Source organism: Thermobia domestica, chromosome 11 (genome assembly GCF_964235325.1).
Source record: "Thermobia domestica chromosome 11, izTheDome1.hap1.1, whole genome shotgun sequence".
NCBI lineage: Eukaryota > Metazoa > Arthropoda > Insecta > Zygentoma > Lepismatidae > Thermobia > Thermobia domestica.
In genome coordinates this window covers 111,736,253-111,750,376 of record NC_137464.1, presented here as the reverse complement: position 1 = coordinate 111,750,376, position 14,124 = coordinate 111,736,253, and the positions used below count along the sequence as shown (strand labels likewise).

The 14,124-nt window shown below is 36.5% G+C and overlaps 1 protein-coding gene across 3 annotated transcripts in view; it reads right to left on the bottom strand.

Moving 5' to 3' along the window:
* LOC145664359 (uncharacterized) overlaps positions 1–14,124 on the bottom strand; it is a 302,947-nt gene that overhangs the window by 249,990 nt on the left and 38,833 nt on the right. The window lies entirely within an intron of this gene.

Below are 14,124 nucleotides of genomic sequence, written 5' to 3'. Positions count from 1 at the left end.
TTTCTATGCGATAGTAAGGCACATACAGCTTGCTGAATTAAGCTCTACATATTAGAGTTGGCTTACAGTGTCGTAGAATATAGCTAGTTGATAGAATTTCTAAATAAAAAAATAGAATAACAGAATTTTAGCGTATCTGTTATTATTTACATAAAGCTAGGGTTACACTATGCACATCATCTTTCTACGTAATCTCCCTCCTTATCAATGCACTTGGCCCAACGGTCAACGAGCTTACGTATTCCTTCCAAATAAAAGGTTTTTGGTTGGTCGTGAAGCTACTCTTGTACCGCATTTTGCACGTCTAAATCTGACTTTACGAGTACGAAAACCGAGCTCGTCGTGGATGATTTGATGGGCAGAGCCATGACTGACGTTCAAAGCAGCTGTTACCTCATCGATAGTGATTTGCCTATTCGCCAGAACCATCTCTCGAGCTTGCTGAATGTTGTCATCTGTAGTGGAGGTTGATGGTCGTCCTGCTCACTCTTCATGCGTTACACTTGTTCGACCACTTTTAAACTTCTTGACCCATAAAAACAAAGTTTTACGTGATAGTGCACTTCTCCCATATTGCGATGATAGTCAGCGATGAATGCCTGACCCTTTGACACCCTCCGACCAGAGGAATTGGATCACTGCTCGTTGTTCCTCTTTGGTGCAAACTTCTAATGGAGCAGCCATGATATATCTGCAACAGAAGGAAGAAAAATGGAGGAATTAAGATCACACTTTGACAGCATTACCACAACAGTATAACAATAAAATATGCGAGAACAGAAGACAAAGTGCGCAATGTAAGAAAAGTTATGACAAAAGTGTAGATAATTTTTGACTCGCCCTCGTATAAAGTCAATAAAGCAGAATCGACAGGATTGAATCACTTCAGTGGAACTTGCAAAGGCCATCATCATATATTTTCTTCACTTCTGTTAAATTAATATTCATTATTTATAACTTACATCAATATACATTAATAAATTTAATTACGTATTTATTTATTACTTAATTCATTACGTCGTGATGCGATTCAAATAACTTGTAAACTAAAGTATGTGACAAACATCTTGGCATTTCAGCTAAACGAATAAAACGCAAGTTCTGACGCGACGTTGCCAAGTGGTAAACGGGTGCGACTAGACGAACTACAGCGCGATCAGGTAGCAGGGAATAGACTGAAGTGAATGTGTACAAAATAAACGTGGCAATACCACAGACCTCTCATTTGCTAGCATCATTTAAAGGGAACTTGGAGCGCCACCTTCAAATGCCAAGATGTTTGTCATGCCGTTTAATATACATTTTTAATTTGCTCTTCTTCCAGGTATCGAACATCGTGCAAACTTCAACAAAGATAACATCATGCTATTGCCTTTGAATAAATCTTGCATACTTTACTCATAATGAAGATTTAATTGAAAGGCAGTTGTTTTTATTTCGTACAACCTTAACAACTCATTATGGTGCATAACATACTTGTACGCTCGCTACAGAAATAATCAAACATCACTATTTAGTATGAAATACATCCAAAATGCCGAAGTCTGTATCGATTCGTTTCACATAACCCTAATTACGTGTTAATTTAATCTTTGATGGTATCAGCTATGAATTTAAAAGGAAAAGAGCACATTTTGATGTGATAATTAAATTTCTTAATATTACATAACTTTTAAGATATTGTTTCCCGGAGTTGTTGACGAAAGGGATGAAGCTCCTAAGTTATACACTTACAGACATGACTGTTTACAAATATCCAAACAATCGTTTCAGGAAGAAAAACAAATAAAATTATTTCTAAATTTCAGCAATACTTACGATTTAAAAGTTCCAGTTTTATGATTTAATCCTTCCAAACAAACAATCCACAGCAGTCAGATGGATTTATTCACTGGAAACTTAATTTTAGACGTTTTAAATGCACCCACAAATTTCTACTATAAATTGAAGTGTTTATATATTGTTTCCTTCTTTTTCCACTTTGTCTGAAATTGATTTCCAAAGATACGAACTAACGTCCGAAGTATTAATATCACTTTCAAACAGTTGAAGTAATAAACATAAACTGCAACTTCAAACTTAAATAAACAAATTAAGCAATTAAATAACCGTAATCTCAACTGAAAAGTGGTGTATTACAATTGAAATTATTTACTGTATTACTAGCTGAATCTGCGCTCTATACACAGCGTATCATTCATATATGAGCATGAATCTCCTTGTTATTCCTCACATCTGTACATGTCCCTTTGCAGACACAAGTGAAAGAAGTCTTGGTAAAAATCGGCAAGAGATACCGTAAAGAGAAGATTTTTTTCGATTACTTTTTCAATATCTCGTACCGTTTGCAAGATTTTAGCCTACTTCCGGTTGCAGTTTTTAATTCATGTATGATCTGTTTTCTTTCTTCTTGCATGCAGTATGTAATAAGCAAATACATAAACTAAGTAACTCTATGGCCTATGGAACCCAGAGGTTCAATGCCGCGTTCACAAAAGCTCTCCACTAACTTCTATCCTTAGCCAATTGGATCCAGTTTCTACTTTGTATTTCTATTTCTGCGAAATTTATCTTAATATTGTACTCCCATCTGCACCTAGGTCTTCCTAATGGTCGTTTTCCGGCTGGTCTTCCGGTTAAGATTTTGAAAGCGTTCGTTCCTTTTTCCATCCTGGCTACATGACCTGCCCACCTGAGCCTCATAGATTTGATGACCCTAACAATGTTGGATAAACCGTATAAATTATGTAGTTCCTCGTTATGAAGATTTCGCCATTCCCTATTCCCGTTTCTCTTGGTTCCGAATATTCGTCTCAGATCTTGTTCTCAAATACTTTCAATCTATGTTCTTCGTTCCGAGTAAGAGACCATATTTCGCAACCATACAGAACAACAGGCATGATTATCGTTTTATACATTTTAAAATAAGCTAATACATTACACATACAAACAATTAGAATGTCAGTGATATATGGTGCTCATTGGGCAAGACACTCCAAACAATAAAGATTCAAATTAGATGGAGAAATGGTTATCCTTCGTTTTTCATTATAATTTGGCCATGAAACAAACACCTGAGAGATATGCAGTTCCTATATACAATTATATGGTGTTGGAATGTAGGATAGGTAGGATATGATGCTTTAGTTTTTTTTTTTTTTTTTTTTTTTTTAATGTCAACATTTCCAGTGTACCCGTAAAAATGTAATAAATAAATAATGGCCATGTTTTTTTTTTAAAAATATTGAGTTAGAGCTGAACAATCTACGCAACATTTGCAATCGATCAGTGAAAACGTCATCTTTCTAGAGCCTGTAGTTTCCGAGATCTCTGTCGAAAGGATTTGCCACAAACATATAAACGTTTACAAACGTATAGTTTAAAAAACTCCAGAGATGGCAGCACAATTTATTTGCATTTATTTCTGAGAAGGCTTATTAACATGCAAAGTCTTTGAACAATAATTTAAAAGGATAAACATTGTGAAAAAGATCTCTTTAAGTAATTTATTTAAAGTACACCTTTTTAAAAATATTTGTCTTTGTTATAAACGTGAAATCACAAATAACCGTAAATCAAAGGTTTGAAAGCTAAAGTTATAGGTTGGAGCTCATCGCTCTTAATTGCTACTGTAGCATTTAAATAGATAGATTATTATTATTATTATTATTATTATTATTATTGTGCTCTCCCATCGGGACTTTGGGCAAGAGGGATATTGGAATTCTAACTTAGCAGAAATATTTATTTTGAGACTTTAAACCAAATTCTTCTTTTCAACAATTCAATCACACGAAATAGTGTTCTGGATGTATATAGTTGCCAAAACTATTGCAGAACTTCGAAAATATTGCGTTTCATATGCTTCCTAAGGTCTAATAAAGAAATAAGTTCATAAGCGTAAATATTTCAAGAATTTAGCTCTTTGTTCAAGTTCCATTAGTCCCGGTTAGTTTTCCTTGTCTTGCTTTCTTGGCTAAAACAGAATATTGCGTATATGACACGTTATGACATGACAGAAATGTCTGTACTAATTTCACCAGTCAAGTAGCCAATTCGTATATGTTTAGTATCATTACAAAATTATTGTTTCAGTTTATTTGTTAATTTAAATGTCAATTCATGCTTTCAAATCGATTTATAAATTTTCACAAGCACCACTACTTATCAAACTCGACATATTATTTGAGTATTATTATGCGTATACTTTCTTCTTCATATGTAAAAATTAGAAACATGAAACAAGAAATCTGTACGTCTGTCAATTATATACTTTACAGATATATATTAAATAGTTCACAAGTATGCCTTTATTGACTATAGGTGCGAGAAAATGACGATGAAAGTATTAATTCTTCGATATAAAAATATCAGAAACCCTATGAATATGGATGTTCTCTCAAGCTTCTGTCCTTGTTTCGTATCCAGTAGGGAATTCAGATTATTTTCACCTACTAACGAAATTGTACTGTTTCTCCTGTGTAAAAACCGTACAATTCGATGAAACTTATAAAAAGGTCAAAAAATTTGGTGTAAATGCGATATGTCCAGGTGTGTATATATACGAATTTGACATTTATCAGGCAAAATTTGGACAACAAATCAAAACGAAACACTTTTTTATTTATTTTTTTTAAGGGGACACCGTAGTTCAAAATCTGAGTTCATTTCTTAATAATAATAATTACATTATTATAATGGACAATTACTTTTCATCGTTAGAACTTTTCGAGCACCTAAAGATTACAGAGGGGCCGCGGTAGCTCAGTGGTAGAGCGTTCACTTCTGGTGTTTAGGGTCCCGGGTTCAAACCCTGCTCCCGCCAAGTGAACTTTGTGGTGGACAAACACCGTGTGCGTGGGTTTTCTCGGGTTCTCCCGTTTCCTCCCACTTTCTTCATTCCACCATTCATTCATCTCTCATTATCACAGTCTCCTTTAGCCTAACCGGCATAACCGTGGAACGTAAAACTCAAAAATTTCATTTCATTTTTAAAGATTACAGAAGGTTATTCGCTGTATATCCGACCATTTTCGATTCGCTGCTGCCACCTGGCATATCATGCTGGAACTATAAGTTTGCTGGCGGGAGCAGTGTTGTGTTTGACCTTGTAGCTGCGTGAGTGTTATCAAATGGCGCCGAAAATCAAACGGTATTGGGAGGATTATGTAATGGTCCTTCCCCATACTAAATTTTCATATCTGCGCATTGTGAAACAGTGTCGGGAAAATGAGTTAACACTCCAAGTGACTACTGCGAAAGCTATGGTGCCCCGTTACACACAACAGGCTCCCCTTGCGAAATATTCACTTATTTAAAAAATCACAAGAAGAAGGGCTGCACGAAGTGACATCTGAAGTGATAAGAGGGGTCCGTCGATTGGCGTGCCAAGAAAATTCCCCGCACAACGTGATATGAGCCACATATTCCACCTCGCACCGTTAACTGTGAACAAAACAATTCGCAAGAGCCTCAGGTTGAAGGCCCATGCGGAAGGCCCGTGTACACCATCTGCTGCCGCGTCACATTACCGAACGTGAGACGAATTGCAGGAAACTGTATGAAAAGTCCCTGGCGGGTTCCAAATGGAAGAAAGTTGTCACAATGGATGGATAATATGTCCATCTCATTGGTGATGGTTACATTCGCGCGACCATATACCGTGACATTGACGGCAAAGGCCGCAGCAACTTTGTTCGTCGTGGTTTTATGGCTGTTACGGGATTCGGATATGAGGGTAAATTGCTGATACGTAACGTGGACAAAAACGTGAACGTGAATGAAAGATACTTTCAAGAATCCATTCTGACACCTATCTATCGGTAAGACATCCCACAATTGTATAGAATGGACGCGAACCAGGTAATGATCCATATGGACAAGGCTTCGAATCATACCAGAACATCAATACGTTTTTATCAGGAAATAGCAGAGGAATTAGGAATTCGTGTCAATCCGTTTGAAGACATTCCTGTGAAAAGCCCAGATGCCAATTCAATGGATTTTTCGCATTTGGACTGTTGAAACGAAGTTTTTAATATCAACGCCCGCGCACCCTAAATGATCTATAGAAAGTGTGCAGCGAGAAGTAGGATAAAATTCCCATGCCTGTCCTACGCCGGAGCTTGCTGCAATGAAAGCTGAGATGCCGTGTGATAGTCCTCAATGCTGAGGATCCAACAGAACACGATTGGTGTTGGTGACACAATATCTCTTAAAGTAAGTACCCGTCAAAAATGGCCGGGTATAAAGCGAACAACCTTCTGTAATAAAGTCTACGCATATGGAACTGTATGTCCTGATAGTTCAAGACTGCTAAAATTAACTTCTAACAAAATTTTGAAGAAAAGTGAGTTTGATCTCAGAAATTCGGATAAGGGACTGACTGACTTTAAAAAGAAGGATAGCAAATGTGTCCATTTATTGTTCAATTATCATGGTACAGAAACAACTATGCAGCGTACAAAAAAAGGATGGTACGAAAGTTTCTATGTCAGCACCAACGGTAGTGAAAGATTACAACATGAACATGGGGAGTACACAAAGCTCATATATTGCGTTCGATCTATGATGGTGATCGAAATAGCAGAAACGGGTGACATCGTCTATTTTTTGCACTTATTAAAATGATACTGGTGAACTCTTATATAATCTACAATGATCTATACGAAACGGTACCACTTTTTCAATTCAAGAGCCAAGTGGTGGAGGGGTTACTAACGACTGGCAAGACATCAGCACCAAAACGACGGAGACTAAAGCAAGACTTATCTCCTACTACAAGTCAACCCATAAAGAGGAGGAAGTCCTCATTTTCTCTTAGCAAGGGTACCAAGCAGCAGACTAACGGTGCGCATTGCCCTAAATTTATAGAAAAGAGAGTAAGATGTGAATTCTGTGCTATAAGAAAGGAGTCACAGACACTCAAAATGTACAATGTGAAATGTTTATCTTTGTCCAAATGAGAGAAAAAAAATTGTTTCTATGATTATCATCATGCTTAGAATGCTTGTGTTTTTGAATAGCTTAGTAGCTACAAATGAACTACGAGCCTATGAATATATGAACCTTGTGTAATAATTAAGTTTAGAGCGCTTAGAATGTTAGTTAATTTTTGTAAATCACTTTCTTGATACTGTGATAGTTTTATAACTATCCTACTCATATTTCATTATAACTTCCGGATGATTTCATCTTTTATATGACATCATCAATATATATATATAATTTTTAAGAAAATTAAAACAGCTTTGTACATGCATTTCTGAATATTTATCGTAATTAATTACAGAATATACATAAAATGCTGCCGATTTTTTATTCCCTCCCCATCCCACTCAGATCTTTTCTAAATAAATATATAAATGTCAAAGCCTAACCGCCTAATGGAACTTCAGAGTCCATTCTCCGCTGAGTATTGCTGAACAACAACATAACAAAAATTTCATTTTTATATAGTCAAAAATACCCTCCATTTACCTAAAGGAACGTTAGAAAACATATAATTAATTATTCGAATCTGATTAACCACAGATTATTCGGATCTGATTCTCTTTCTCCTTAATTGAAAGAGTTGTTCACAAACTCAACAAGAACTACTTGCTTAGATTTTTAACTTAACATTATTATTTTAATGCTATCATTTAAAATATTTTCCTGCAAAGGTCGGAAACTTCTACAGAGCCCACCTAGTTATAAGCAGAGGATCCCTATGTTGTCAACTTTCTATTAAATGAAAGACAATACAGTTGGTCAATATTCGTAAATACAGTGTTTGGCTGATTGGAGATCGTCTCTGCGAACACTGTTAATTGTTGTGTTTGCATATTTATTGATTTCATTTCGTTTTGAATGTGTGAACTCTTTATATGTGATGCTAGTGTATATATTTATTTGTAAGTGATGGTATGTATTAAATCTAAGTGTATATATATATATATATATATATATATATATATATATATATATATATATATATATATATATATATATATAATTTCGAAGTGATTCTAGTGCTTTTGTAAATAACTATCAGAAACTCTTTAAGTATTTTGCATATAGCTAGGTATATCTGCATACTACATTATATTAACGCTATGGCGAGTGCTTTATAAGCGCGTTTTCAACGGAGATCATAGTGTCATGAATAAAAATGGCATATTACGTAGTGGAGAACGATAAATTGTTTTAAATGTATATTCATATTTTTGATCCTGTAATGGACCAAAATTGATCTCGATTAGTGAAACACTTCAGTTGACAACTGATGCAACACTCGTTCACGTTTCAGCTATACGACAAATAAAAAGACAGTACATCAGATTCAGCGGAAATTTTAAAATTCCCTGAGAAACAAGACCTAATGTCATGTCAAGGATGGACATTCATAACGATTTTTGTCGCGCTACGGTTCAAAGACATGTCCATGCTTTCTTCAAGATGAATGAACTTCCAACTATCGATAGAATTTTATGTGTTCTAAAGGATGATCACGAACTGCCTCAGGGTCAAGTTGCCTTCATGCTGTATTATGAAAAAAAATAAATAAATAAATAAAATAAAAAAATAAATAAATAGGGAGTTCGCTTATATGAGACTGCAAAGAAGTTCTCTACTTATTGATAGAGAAGACATCACTGCAAGAAGGCATAAATACTTGCATCTTATCAGAAAAGCTAAAGAACAAGGAAGATCAGTCGTGTACACTGATGAAACCTGGGTCAACAAAGGACACAAAATCTAAGGCACGGACTGACACTCGCATAAAATCAGCTTATCAAAGTAAACAAGAAGAACTTTCTACAGGTGTAAAAGCCCCAGGTATGTTGGTTCCGAAAACGGTTTCGTTCTCAATGCTAGACTGATTTTTTTACGGCTAAAGAAATATAGATCATCACGAAGAAATGGATACTAGAGTATAGAGCTTACTGAAAGACTGCTTCCCAGCATCCAGCCACATTCACTGATTGTATTCGATAACGCGAGCTACCACAGTGAAAGAAGTGAAAAACTTCCCACGAAGAGCAGCAGCAAGAACGAAATTCAATGCTGGATGAAAATATTTATAAATTAGATGAACTTTCTAAATCTGTCGGTCATGAAATGTGACTGCCTCCATACCATTGTGAAGTAAACCCAATCGTACTGATTTGGAGTAAAGTAAAAAAAATCATACTGAGAGTTAAAAATGAAACGTTTAATCTCAAAGATATGTGTGTTTGTTAAGAAGGAAGATATTGAATTAGTGATTCAGGAAGACTGGAAGACTTATGTAAGTCATATCCAGAAAATAGAGAGCAATATGTGGAACAGAGAGCAATATGGTCTAATGGAAGAAGTGAATGGCTCGTTAATTATTAATCTTGATAGTGAGGAATATGAAGAATACGATGATTTAGGAGTGGAACCATTAGAATCATTTTAACGTAAGTGCAGGTTTAGACTATATATCAAATCTCCTTTCTCACTTGTTATATAATAAGCATTTTTCTTATATAAATTTTAGGTTTATACTAAGTTCAAATAACTAAGCCAGTGATGATGAAGGAATTGGTGGAGTGAAGGAAGTGGATGGAAACGAGAATCCCAAGAAAAGCCACGGCTACCATCAGTAGCAATGTTTTTTTACGCACACTTTCAGGAGAACTTTGCCCCCTCACTTTCACCCCCAGAGCAGATCAACCACCCACACGGATGGTTGCAATTGCCAATATATCAAAGTGTTCATCTACAGCCCCCTTACATTTTGATTTTGCTCCCTCGGATAAAATTTTCTGGAAGAAAGCCTGATCAGTAGCCTAGTGGTAATCCTGTTTGAGGAAGGGGCCTGAAGAGGAAACCAACCTTACATCTACCAAAATTTAGTTTAATAATCACCAAATTCACAAGATTATGTCTTAAGCTTGGGGAATGGGATCGAGACCCCTATCCCCTATTTACGCCACTGGACACGATGTTTGCGGCCGTAAACTCACATGATCTAAGACTGAATCACCAGCAGACAGCAGCAGCGCTTTAGCATTAACCTACCGTCTGCCCACGGTATTGTAGTCAGTGTATTGAGGGAAGCCTTTGCCCTCATAGTATAGCATGTGTTCTCCGTAATGAATAATAACATATGGTGAAAAGGACTCCAAATCAGTACTCGGAGTTTTTACCTCTCTGGAAGGATATTCCGGGTACCCCTCACCAGTTTTCGATATATTATATGTCTTTAGTAGTAATACTCCTACCACTAGGAAGAGCAATTATCTTGTTTTTTTCTTTATTTTTCTCCCATTTGTGAAATTATTAAAGAATCATTCATTTCAAATATAAAATCAAGCTTTGGGACTAATGTAGCTGAAATTACATTTCAACTATTTTCTTGCTTAATACGTAATGGTACAAATTAAATTATGTTCTATAATGATAAAAATCGCGTAACTGGACACGACGGAATGTATGGAGAAAAAATGCTACCCGAAATACAACAAAATGTAAAATTATATCAAAATGTACTTTTGTATTAGTATTGTCTTTTCTATTATATAATACAACTGCCTTGATTCGCGTAGCGATAAACATGAAACTGACGTCTTTGTCATTTTAACTGGTGGTTAACATTAAACAAGAGTGAGATCCGACAACGCCGCCGGAAGAGCGGAAAGAATGATGGAATTTTGTCGACTGCCTGGTTTCGTACGTTGTAATTTACTTTAATACATGTATCAATTATTTTATTACTATTATTATTATAATTGCCTTTTCTTAATATTTTATTTCTGCATGTAGTTTTAAAACAAGAATTAAACAGATACTACGATCTTTTCTATTTTGCGAAAATCAGAAACATGTTGCTAGAATTTTACGATTATCTTTAGCACATTTAATTTCACAATTGCTACATATTATTTATACGTGCAAAATTTTGGAGTTCAAAACATTGTGATGTCTTTCCCACTACACTTAACTGAGTGAGCACATTGTGGTGCCCTAACTGACATCAGTAACTACCTATACAAAGTGGGAAAATCCTCCTATCACTGGTTTCGGCGGCTCGCATCAGTGAATATTGCTTGTCTTAAGAACCAAATTCTTCAACGAATGCAAAGCTACAAATTCTGCAATTTAAACATGTACTCAATTTTAAAATAATTATGATAGGACCTTCTGAATGAAATTTGTTTAGAACTAATTTAATACTTAAATGTTTTTCCCCAATTCACCCAGTTATTTAAACACGAATATGAAATTGCAAACAATGGTAACGTGTACAAAACCTGTTACATAATATGTCGCTTACTATCAATTGAGAGTAGCGACACCATACGGCGGAACTCCACTTTCAATGATCTTGTTGGTTCAATGATGCTGTGGGGCTATCGAAAGGCACTGTGTCCAATGTCACGAGAGCATACACAATTCATGGGCAAATGACGTCTGCAAAGCACAACAGTGGTCGAAAGACAATCCTGTCAGATAGGGACCAGAGGGCATTAAAACGGATTGTAGCAGCTAAAAAGAAGACCACTGCAATGAAAATTAAGTCTGAACTCAATTCCGGCCTACAGAACTCGGTTTCATCGAAAACAGTGCGACGGGAACTTCATAAAATGAAAATTCATGGCAGGGCCGCTATCGCCAAACCCCTGGTCACAGCAGTAAATGCGAAGAGGCGTATCCAGTGGTGCAAGGACCACAAGGTGTGGACTCATGAGCAGTGGAAGCACGTAATGTGGTTCGATGAATCGACCTTCACCTTGCTTCCAACAACCGGTCGTGTTTACGCATGGAGAGCACCGTCGCAGGCCTATGATACAGACTGTCTGCTCCCAACTGTAAAGCATGGGGGTGGTTCTGTTACAGTATGGGCAATGATATCGTGGTTTTCTGCAGGTCCCATCATAGCCCTGCATGGAATGATGAATGCTAAGATGAATCTACCAAGATGATTTGTCACCCTGTCCCGCAGCAAAAACGGTGAAATCATGGTTTGAGGAGCATGACCAGGAGCTATCACATCTCCCCTGGGTCCTACAATCACCAGATCTGAACATCATTGAGCCATTGTGGTCTGAGTTAGAAAGGCATGTCCGGTCTCATTACCCTCCACCAGCATCCCTTAAGGAACTGGAGCATGTTTTTGAGGAACAATGATACAAAATTCCACACACCACGATTCAGGAGCTGTATACGTCCATTCCACGTCGGATCCGAGCTGTTTTGGACGCAAAAGGAGGCTCCACACCATACTAGGTATGATTTTCACTTTTGCAAACGTTTTATATTTTTTTGTCAAACCCCTGTATGTGCCTACTCAACGGCGACAAGGAGAGTGCTTATTCGATTCTATATTTTTTTCTCTCCCTCGAAACACTACTAAAAAAAAAAAAAAATTCTCTCAATAATTTTAAGTGTAAAGAAAAATTAATCAATCTTCAACATTTATATTGAGTCTTTAGGTTTCTACGTGTTTGTTCGTATACTTCCAATTTGAAACTCAACCCATCCTGTTTTCCTTCATAGATATTATATTAAAGGAGCAGTTCGAGTTAAAAACAAGTTTGGTGCAATAGAAAGAGTAACAAAAAATAAGAGACTCGTATTTTTTATATCTTGATAGGCCGTCTCATTCAGCTTCTACAGGCATTTGTTTTTGATGAATCGTAAATGCTGACGTCACGGGTGGGATACACGAGAAACTCAATATGAGTCAGCAACCAATCCCTTGTACGCAGCTGATAAACCTTTAATAGTGCATTGGATTTAATAGATTGTGTTTTGGATTTGTGCATAGCTTAGAGATAGCTATTATTTGTTACCAGTCTTGCTCTGTGTTGAATTCTTGAGGGACGTTTTTGTTAGTTGTTTTTCCTACAGCATTTGCATAAAAAAGAGTAGAGAGAAAGCAGTAATTACGTTTGTTGTGCGAAACAGTGTTTCTTCCAGACATGTTTTTAGGGTGGCACTTTCTCCCGGAGCTCTGAGAGATTTCCCCGGAGGAGACCAAAACAATACGTCTACAATATAATAAATATAATAGTACTGTGTAAAAATAATGTGCCTCTCCGAATGTGTCCCCCCCCCCCCCCCGTGTTACTACAGCGCGTGCTGTGTCTGTGAAGTGAAGTAGAAATGCCTAACACCTGCTGTGTTTTCGGTTGTAATTCTTGTGCAATTAAAGCTGAGAACATAAAGTATCTTTTTTTACGTTTCCAAGTCGTGAGAAATCACCAAATCGATATAAATTATGGCTCAAGAAAATCAATGGGGAAAAAATGTACCAAATCGTACTCGTGTTCCAAGCATCTTGAAGAGCCTGCCTTCGAGAAGGCTTGGGCCGGGGGCCTAGGACCCCCAGTTTTTGAATGACAAAATTGATTTAAGCTATTATTTAGATATTTCTGAAAGTTTTTAGTAAACATGATATACCTATCATAGTCTGGGTTCTGACTCCCCTTCCCCCTGAGTTTTTACCGTCTAGATCCACTTCTGGCTAATGCCAGGAGAATTATTTACACGCAAACTGAGAAAGAATGCTGTTCCAAGTACATTATTGAAAGGTTTAAAATCCGAGCCATTGAGCAAGCACCGATCTATGTCCAGTTCCAACGTACAAATATCATACAAGACGCAATTGACGGTTGTAGTCAAGACGAGGTATTAGAGGGTAATAGAGACGATGTCACTCATGATTCTGAAGATACTGCTTTAGAAATAAGCTATACAATGTGAATTAGGGAGTGAAATATACCGGCTTGTAGAATGAATCAGTGACGATGACTGTTCCTCAAGACATTGATTCATCGTTTAATTTCTCTGTATCATGTGACAATGATGATGAAACGGGTGATGAGAGTTGTTCCGCGGACAGCTATGCGAATAAAAGAAATTTAACCGGTGAAGTGTTTTTCGTATTCTGGCAAACTTTACAGATGTTATTTCATTTTTGTCTTATATGTTGCGCTCCTGTACATACCTTGAAGCACAAAATTATAGGGTCAGCGTTAAAAATTGCAACAAAACGTGAAAATGAACATACTTATGTTTGGGAATCGGAAGAATGATTAAAGAAAAGGTACTTAGGTGTTGCAGCAATCTGGTCTGCCACCTATTTACATGATATTAGTTTTTTTTTTATTT